This window comes from Cebus imitator, unplaced genomic scaffold (assembly GCF_001604975.1).
Source record: "Cebus imitator isolate Cc_AM_T3 unplaced genomic scaffold, Cebus_imitator-1.0 Scaffold605, whole genome shotgun sequence".
Lineage (NCBI taxonomy): Eukaryota > Metazoa > Chordata > Mammalia > Primates > Cebidae > Cebus > Cebus imitator.
Window position 1 is genome coordinate 788,653 of NW_016107920.1, and position 10,578 is coordinate 799,230.

General features: G+C 35.5%; 1 pseudogene; it reads left to right on the forward strand.

Annotated features, from left to right (window-relative positions):
- The first annotated feature begins 7,465 nt into the window (after positions 1 to 7,465).
- Positions 7,466 to 9,636, forward strand: LOC108294824 (annotated as a pseudogene).
- Positions 9,637 to 10,578: the final 942 nt, after the last annotated feature.

Below are 10,578 nucleotides of genomic sequence, written 5' to 3' on the forward strand. Positions count from 1 at the left end.
TTATTCACACTGTCTACAGAATATTTTAGAATGAAAATAACTATATAAAATTTTAAAGAATATTAAATGGCTGTTATAATTACTAGATGTATTTTAAATGATACTTCGGCATATTTGATTCATGCATACTTTCCTGGAAGTTACAAGAAGACAGAACTACTTAATATTACACATAATGTTGGACTGCTGACTTCTGAAATGCTTCCTGAGCATAAGGTAATAAACCCCTATCTTGTTTAAATAAGTGTCATTCCCAGGACTTGTCACCAGCACCTGAATATAGTCTCAATTACCACAGTTCTGAAAGACTTTTCAATTCAAAATTTGTACATTGAGGAGTCACTGATTTAAGGTCTTGAGGCAAAATATATGAATAATGGATTGGAAGACCTTGTTGCCAGAAAATAAAGATGCCTTTAAAATAGACCTATAGTAGTTTTAAAAGATCAAAGGTGTGCCATATAAAAGAGCTCCCACTGGCCAAAATGTGAAAAACTGAAACATCAAAAAGAGGATAATAATTACAATATTTGGAACATGTTTCACCTGTGAAAAGCCTTGGGTACATAACGATAATTGCAAATGAAAATATTAATTCAAAATGTACAAAAGTGAATTGTAAATATAAAAGAGCACCATAACAGAATACACTACAATACAAAGGCAACCTACTTGGAATTTCTTCTTTTTTAAATTAAGCATTGCTATATATATTTTTGTCTCCTTTAAGTAAAGGATAGTCACTATAAGGAACTGTAGGAAAGTCACCTAATTCTGGAATATTATGACACCATAAAAAATCAGGAGGAATAATCAGCACTGCTGTTCATGTTCACATGTAATGACTTGACACATGAAAATACCGCAATGAGTTGCAAAACTCCAGAGACAAGAACCGAGTACATAAATACAGTATATCATTTTCTTAAAGTAGAAATATCTAGATAACATCTTAAAATAAATTGCTAATAAGGTACAAAGAGATAACTTTCAAAAGAAGAAAGATATTCCCAGATAAAACATTGACGGCCATGTGAATAGGGGGAAACACCAAAATCTAAAATCATGTATGGATTTGTAAAGTCCAATTTTTGTAGTAATGAGCTTTGACTCAAGAAGGGGTTCAGCCAGTGAATGTTGGTTCAGGTTTGAATATTTCTCAAAGATAAAATTAGATCCTGTGTCTTGGCCAGAATTAGCATCTATGGTTAGTTTGATACAGTGCTCTTTTTCTTTATGGTCTGCCAATATTTCTGTTAACTGTAGGTAGGTAGAGACATATATAGAGCTATTAAAGAAATAAAGCAATTCTTTAAAATTTATATATGTATATGTGCATTATGTATAAAATCCTACATAATTTATACAGCAAAGCAGTACAGAGTTCACTGGAGAAGTGAGAAAGCTGTTTGTTTAGTTAATTGACCTCTTATAAAAGAATAATAAAACTCTGTATCTCCTCAAAAACTGAATGACTACGCCTTGAGTCTCCCTGTAAGAAAAATGGTTATATCTTGAGACAGGATCCTACTTTAACTCTAGAGATATGTTCTTATATTTCAAAATGGTATGAGGCCCATAACTTTAGATAAATCAAAGCTTTAAAAATATTCCTAAAATGCCAATTTTAAAGACTCCTATTTTAATATTAATTATATTTATAGTAATAACTTTATTATCATGGGAACAATTTGTATATGATTAAGATATCGGAAATAATTGAGAATCTTTAACATATTAAGCTTGATTATGATTGCACATATAAATAAGTTGACTACCTTTATAATCTGCATTTAAATGTCTAACAATACTTACTCTATTTTGTTTTCATGATATTTGTGTAAGGATATTTAAATAGTTTTAAAAATCAGTTCATGGATTTATAACTTTATTGAGTATGGGTAATGTGGTACTCAATACTCTTCTCCATACACAAATGTTTTTCTGTTATTAACACTCCCTGTGACATTTGTGTAAGGCCCATAATACTTTCCAAAGGCCAAACTGTATAAAAAATTATTCCAGGACAACATGCACAAAAAAATTTAGTTAGTAGCCATGGCTCTTCAAATTGGAAGAATGAATGCTGCAGGAATTATACATAAAACATACATATACACACAAACACACACACACACAAACACATACACACACAAAGAATGTATGCCAAAAGAGGAAATACAACATAACAAATAAGGCAGCTCAACAAATAACTTTTCATTATCTTAAATAAATTAGTGACAAGATTTTTGTTTCCTAAAAAACCACACAAATGCATTTAATGTTGTGTTTAAATGCTTTAAAGTATAAAATAAAGACATCACTAGGGTGAAGAAAATAAATTTTGAGCTGTTAGAGCTCTAAGAAACCAAGGGGGAAAAAAAGACATTCTTCAGAGATAAGACATGTTAGAAGCAATACAAATGGAACAGGCATGACTGAAAACATAAACAAGAAAATAATTAGCAGAATTGACGTTTATATTATTCCACCCTTGTGCTGCTAATAAAGACATACTGAAGACTGGGTAATTTTAAAAGGATAGAAATTTAATTGACTCACAGTTCAGCAGGGCTGGGGAGGTCTCAGAAAACTTTCACTCATGGTAGAAAGGAAGCAAACATGTCCTTCTTCACATGGCAGCAAAAAAGAGAAGAAAAAGAAGTCAGCAAAGGGAGAAGCCCCTTATAAAACCATCAGATCTCATGAGAACTTACTATCATGAGAATAGAATGGGGGAAACCATCCCCATTATTCAATTTCCTCCCACTGGGCTCCTCCCATGACACATGAAGATTATGGGAACTACAATTCAAGATGTGATTTGGGTGGGGACACAGCCAAACAATATGAAGGTTATTACCAAAATAACTAGAAAAGATCAAACCTGAAGAATAATCAGGGAATGTAGGAATGATAAATATGAGAGACAAATCAAACAAAAAATATTTAAATGTAAAAGGTAATAAATCTTCAGTAAAGGTTTTAATGTGTATACCAAAAGGAAACATCATCTCCAGAAAACAATGAAATGAAATGTTAAATGCCAAATCACATAGTGGCAAACTACTGAACATCTAGCATGTTAAAAACTATTCAAGTAGACATCAGTTGTGGAAATACAAGTCATGCAATGGTGGTGAGAAGTATGTTGACCTCAGCCTTCTACAGACCAGCATTGAACTCAGCATGGAGCAAGTTACTCCAGTTTGAGAAAAAGATTATGTTTCAAAAATGTTATATCCAGCAGTTTTTCTTCAAGTGATAAAACAATATAAAATATTTTAAGGCATATAATTACCAGATAATACAGCTTTCTTTTTATATGTAAAACTCAAATAAAAAAGATACTTGATCACGAGATTCAACTAATTGGCTGTATAATTTAAAATAAAGAAATTAGGAATGATGTAAACAGAACAAACATGTGTCATGTCTGACCGCAGACTCTGGCCAAGTGATGGATGAAAAAATACACTGACACAGCTTTTTGGCCTGAGAGAGTGCAGCCAGGGGGCTTGAGCAAACAGCGCGTCCCACTGTGCCACCCTGATCAGCCAGAGAGGCTCCGCATTTATTTAGTACAGATTTAATGACAAAGGTCTCGAGTAAACACCATTAGTGTGTAATTAACATTGCCGACCCCACAAGTAGAGAGCAGTTCTGCTCTCAGATGATCAAAGGTTAGTCTTAGGACAACAAGCTATTTAGATAAACTCCCATACATTCCTTTTTTTTTTTTTTACCTGTTCTTTGCTATTAGCTCAGGGTAAGAGTATTAGGCTACCTTCAGCTATAACCTCTTTACCAAAGCTTTGGCAAAACCTTCCGGCCTTTCAAAAAATTTTCCATCTTTCTCTATAATTTTTCCCACCACCCTGAGCGAACTCCTGCAAACATGGTGATGAGAAATAAATTAATAGACAATTGATGCTATTTTAATAGTAAAGAGAAGGTAAATAAATGATACAGAAGTTGACCATAGCAAAAAATATTATAAGTGAATAAAAGCTAGAGATAGTAAAGGGAAAGTTGGAATAAGTTAGGGGTTGAATGCTAACTTTCTCAAATTTCACAGAACCTGCCAAAATGTATAATCTAGATTTGAAACATAAACATGTATTAAAATAAAATGGCTCCAAATTCTTAATAATTTTGAAAATCTATTTTTAATTAGTTATTTCATTATGATTTTAAAACTAAACATTTACCTTAACCTCTGCTATTCCATGTTCCTTTTCAATTTATTTTACTGGTTACATAAACATAAATGTAATTGTATTACTTTGTAGTTTCAAAAGAGCACAGGTACTATGAATTTAATTTGAAAAATTATTACACGTTTACTTTATTTTTTTAATATTTTAATTTTTATAAATGAGTATATTTCTAATTTTAATAAACCACAGTACCATTATCTTTATAAAGGTAGTTCGAATTAATTATATTCATAGATGTTTTCCTAATACCACCAGACATCAAGAAGGCACCTATAAAATAACAGGTTTAGACATGACTAATCAAGAAATCATTTGTAATTTAGAAACTTGCAATCAGGATTACATTGTTTTTGCAGAGACCACTCAAATCTTCTTCATTCTTTCATACTGTATTAACATGGATCAGACCTAACTGACTCTTAAGGAACAAACGAGCAGTTGTGTTCTCCAACCAACAAATTTCCAATTAAGGAAGTCCAATTAAAAGCTCATTTCTTTAATTGTGCAGAGATGTAATCAAGCTTAAAGAGAGGCAGAGAAACAAGCTGTATGCAGTTTATTTAGGAGAATGGGCATAGTTATTCTTAACTTTAATAATTTTAAAATAATGTATATGGTTCCAAAATGTGCATTAAATTACTTCTCTGTTCTCTTCAGGATTAACAAGTAAAATAAAGCCACCATGCCAGTATATTGGGAATGACTAAAATTCAAAATATGAATTAAGATTTCAAAGCAGGCAGGTTTACAGCAAAAAGCAATACTTTAAGTTCCATGTTTTCAAAATGGTTAGAAAGCATATACAGGAAAGGTATATATTATCTTCATGTTTCACAGGTTAGGATATCTGAATCCTAAAGCAATTATAAAATTTTCTACAATTCCTCAGGGAGATTATATCCAAGTGAAATTACTGTCACTGTTTATTTAATTTAATTGAACTGTACATCTCTGACTAAACTGACTTTTCCATTTGTTTTTAACAGGAAACTAGTTGGATTTTCACCAAAATTATAAGATGCTTAATTTATTGCAAGGGTTCTACTTTATATTAACACAATTCAACTAAATGGTCAGGGGAGTCAGTTGTATCAATTTTGTAATAAATATTTTGAGAACTATACTAAACTAAAAATATCTAGCATATTAATGTACCATGTAACATTCTGTGTAGTATTCTATCCCTTATAAACATTTCAATAAAAGACAGTTTCACTTTCCGGTGAAAACATACATTATGCATGTATCCAAGCCAATTCAATCAGCAAAAAATATATATATTAAGCTTATTTTCTTTAATGGTATTACTGTGCTACTTTATACAAACAAGTATAGGAATTAAACATGACATATCATATTTTAAAATGCAAGTTATAGCTCCTTAAGAAAATCTTTTAAATTATTGCATGCTAATTTAAAAAGATATTCTCTAAAATGTTAATGTTTATAATTAATCAAAGTACCTCAATCAATTTTTGCTGGGGGGCTGGCAGTTCAAAATGTGTAGAAAAAATACATTATTTCATTTACCTGAATCCTAAAAGTAGCTATTTGCTTATATATCCAGTTCACTTAGAAAAAAGCAAGAAACAGCAATACTTCAGAAGTAACAGTTTCCAGCCTCATAAACATTTTCCCAAATAAAAGTCAAATTCTTTTCCTGTCATCTAATATCATACTTATAATTAATCTTCACTTACAATTTAGGGAATGAGATGATTATGTAGGCATTAATCTATTAAATGCCTACATATCTTTATCTTTACTGCCACAAAACATTTGAAAACAATATTCATTTGTCTTATTGCCAGCTATGAAAAACTTAATTACCACAGGTGAACTTAAATTACTTCAAGAGCACTATAAAATATTAAGAATGAGAAAAGTGAAAAATATAGTTTATCTGTTCCCTCACTAAACTTTTAGTGTTTGGTATTCAGATCTTTATAAACCTATACTCCTGACAAAATAAAATTAAGAAAGTATATTGGTTTTAAAAAATAAAAATAAAATCACAATTTCTTAAAAAAAGAAAGGCTATCTGGAAATTCTAAGTAACTTCTACTCTTTTTTGTTTGCTGTTTTTTTACACCATAAATATGCCAATGAAAAGAGTCAAATTCTGTAAAACATTTTTAGAGATTTATTCTGAGCCAAATATGAGTGACCATGGCCTGTGACACATCCCTCAGGAGGTCCTGAGAACATGTGCCCAAAGCAGTCGGGGTGCAGCTTGGTTTTACACATTTTAGGGAGGCATGAGACATCAATCAAATACATTTAAGAAAGATATTGGTTTGGTTCAGAAAGGCAGGACAATTCCAAGTGGTAGGGGGTTCCAGACTATAGGTAAATTTAAACATTTTCTGGTTGACAATTGATTCAGTTTGTCTAAATACCTGGGATCAAACAGAAATGAATGTCTGGGTTAAGAAAATAGGTGTGCAGACCAAAATTGTATCATGCACATGAAGCTTTTAGCTAGCAGGCTTCAGAGAGAATACATTGCAAAATATTTCTTATCAGATTTTTAAGTCTCTGTTGATGTTAATGCCAGAGAGGTATAATGAGCCACGTTCAACCCCACTTCCCTTCATGGCCTGAACCAGTCTCACAGGTTAAATATTAAGAGCCCTGGTTGAGTAGGAAGTCCATTCAGATGGTTGGGGAGCCTTAGAATTTTATTTTTGGTTTACAAATATGTACAATGTTTGTCAATTTTAAAACAAGAAAGTCCTTTCCCTTCTTGGACTTCATTTTTTTCCTCTGTAAAATGAGGGGAGTCAGATTATTTCAGTTATTTGCCATCCTTTTTAGTAGAAGAAGCCTTCTGTTAAGCAGTCTTTAGCAGCATCTCAAATAAAGCAGTTAAAAGTAGTCTTTGATCAAAATATTTTTAAGAAAATGTTATGTCACTACTGTATGACAAGATATGTTTACTATACAAATCAGGACAGAGGTGGCCTTTCAAAAATTTTTTTAATTTCAATAGTTTTTGGGGAACAGGTGGTATTTCATTACATGGATAAGCTCTTTAGAAGTGAATTCTGAGATTTTGGTGTACACATCACCCGAACAGTGTACAATGTACTCAATGTGTAGTTTTTTATCCCTCATCTCCCTCCCACCATTCCCCCAACTCCCCAAAATCCATTGTATTATTCTTATATCTTCATTTCCTCAAATAACTTCTAGGCTTAACTCTGTAAAACAATCCAATATTAAAGATATACATCTTACCAGAAATGTCTGAGAAGAATAATTTTGTTACTATCTTTCAAAGTGTGAAAGCAACTAGAGGAGGAAAAAATACAGTAAACTTGAGCTCAATTAAGTTTAAGGTACACTCAAGAAATGGGAAATTATTAATATACTGGGCTTTTCTACTGACTTCTACATCCACCATTTAATTGCAGAATAAAAAAATTAAGATTTAAAATTTCCTTTTTTTTTTTTTTTGAGACAGAGTCTCACACTGTTGCCAGGGCTAGAGTGTAATGGTGCGATCTCGGCTCACTGAAACTTCTGCCTCCCTGGTTTAAGAGTTTACAATCTAGTAGACAACAAATAAATGTTAAATGATGCAATGAACATAAAGAATGTAGATTTAAAGAATTTTAATTGTACAAATGCATATAGCATATTCAATTGAGTATACTATAAACTCAGTGCATCATCATATATTTTTAGGCTGGATGACTATCCTTAAGAAGGTTTCTCATCTGTCTTTCTAATATTCTTAACACTGTTCACTCTCCTTTCATTTCCATATCCTTGGCTCAACCCTCATCTCAATAGGCATCTTGGTCTTTCTCAACTATACTTTTGTTTCTCTTTAGCTAAGTGTAGAATCTCTCCAAATTAACCTTTTAGCATATATGTCCCTACAGTCACTTCCCAAATCAGTTTGATCCATTCTCTTAAGGAGGTCTTGTATACACACTGATAATTTAGTAAAATATAAAATGTGGTCAAAATGTTGTCCAAAGGTCATTAAAAAATGTGAAAGCTACTCATCTCACCTTGACTATAAAATAGCACATATAACACATTTTTAGCAAGATGTCATCAAATGAATAAAAAGTCTTTGTTTTAAAATATACTAAAAGAGCACCACTACAAAAGCAACTTTTCCAGGTCCACTACACTACTGAGGTCACATTTTGGTTTTGATTTAGAACATTTTTTTTTGTCTTTAATGCATTCCTTTGCAAAAATTTCCTGTAAGAGGAATATCTGCTTTTCATAAGTCAGTTAAGCTCACCTATACATGAACATTTCTTTTACAATATAAAATAAAGGTGTCTCATTTCTCTATTGTTTAATCTCAAAACTTACTTTAATTATGTAGATATTGCAATGTGATTTTTATCCAACTATCATGTTGTAATGAACAGGGTGACAGTTCCCTTTCAAGGAAGAACTTGTTGCCCTAGCTGCTCTCCAACTTTTCAGGTACTGTTCCAGCAGCCCAGCTCCATGTAATGCCCATTTCTGGCATCCCAGATCCAACGACTGCTCAAAATGCAGGCATTAAGATCCAATCTTCAGGCCCATAGGGAACAATTCTGAAGAACTGGTCTAATTCCAGAATTTCCCCCATGAGGTGAGTTGAGATTTTTGATAGACCTGCCTCAGAACCCGACATTTTTCTATTCCCAGGCCTGCTTTGTTTTCTTCCCTTCCACATGTTTTGGTCCTGCAAACTAAACCTTGTCTCAGAGTCTGCTTCTGTGATTGTTAAACAAGCAAAATAAATTGTTTTTTTTTTTTTAAGTCATCACATTACAGCTGAATACCTGTCAATAATTGTATAGGTATTTTTAAATTTCATAGTAGTTGTCTGCATCCAACAAGGCAGATCTTTTCTAGGAATGACGAGCAAAATCTTCAGTTGATGTTGCCTTACGTGAAAAATTGTCAGGTTAATTTGATTAGGGTACTATAATCATGTAGTCAAGTGGCTTAAAAAAAAAAATAGTGCACTAGTCTCCTCTAATTGGGATTCCAAGCTGGGGCTATTTCTGGCGCTGGCGTGGCTCCAACAAGGCCATCCCAGCCATCACTTTTCCACCTGCTCCTTAGAGAAGGGAAGATGAGCACTGGAGCACGAAGTTCAGCCCGTCCTTGGCCTCCAAGTAGGAAAAGGATGGCAATGAGAAGCGGGTCGGGGCAGGCCAAGCAAGCTGCCCTCTGTGAGACCCGGACAACGCTGGTAAGGAATGAGAAGGAGCCCAGCGAAGTGCCAACACCTAAGAGACCTTGGGGCCGACCAAACGGAAGCAAAAACAAGGGCACTGCCAAGACTCGGGAAACCACCACAGCTCCAGGAAGGAAACCAAGGGGCAGACCCAAAAGACTGGAGAAGGAGGAAGAAGAGGACATCTCACAGCAGTCTTTGGTGGAGGAGCAGTGACTGTGCGTGCTACCCGCTCCTCACTGGAGGAGCAGCTTCCTTCTGGAACTGGACAGATTTGCTCCGCTCCCACCACCCCGCCCCTTCCCCAAGCTCACCATCACTACTGCCTCCAGTCGCCACCCACATCTTCCACTTGTGCCCTCGCCACCACACTACACAGCACAACAGCCGCTGCAGGGCCCCCATGGGCTGAGTGGGGAAGTTTTCCCGTGCCCTCAGTTCCCAGCTCCTCCCACCCACGCATATACACGTGCCCTCCCGTACAAGGCTAACGTCCCACTTAACCGCACCCTGCACCTGCTGCGTTCCCACTACCTTGGTGGTGGGGAGATCGCTCTCTGAGCTTTTGGTTTGCGGGCACCCTCTCTGCTCCTCCACTGTTCACTCTGGCTTCCCATAGTGGGACCTGAGAGGGTTCCCCTGGCCATAAAAGGGGCCCAGCCCCATCTCATCCTGGAACGCCCTACTCCAGTGCCCTAGCAGTAGCAGGTGCGGTCAATAGAGGCAGGTGCTGGCCCCCAGGATTCCGCCAGCCAAACTGTCTTTGTCAGCATATGCGGCTCACACCTTTCATCCTTCCCTGCCTTCCCTAGTCCCTGCACTGAGTTGGACAGCCACCTTCGGCTACAGGGAGGCAGGAGGGGTCTGAGTTCCCTACACCCTCTTCAATGTGGCCCCAGCCCCCTTGCCCTCCACCTGGGATCTGAGCTCATATTGCGGTGATGGAGATGCAGTCATTTATTGTCCAGGTGCAGCCCACGAGCACTATGGCCTCCACCTGAGGTGGGCTGGGGCCGCTCCCTCCAACCCTACTTTGCTTCTGCCACTAGCTAATTTCCCCCCTCCTCAGACGGGGCACCAATAACAATGAGCTCACGATGCCCACTCCAAACCCTTCTGCTCCTCCCTGCCCTACCAAGGTTCTACTTTCATTTTTCC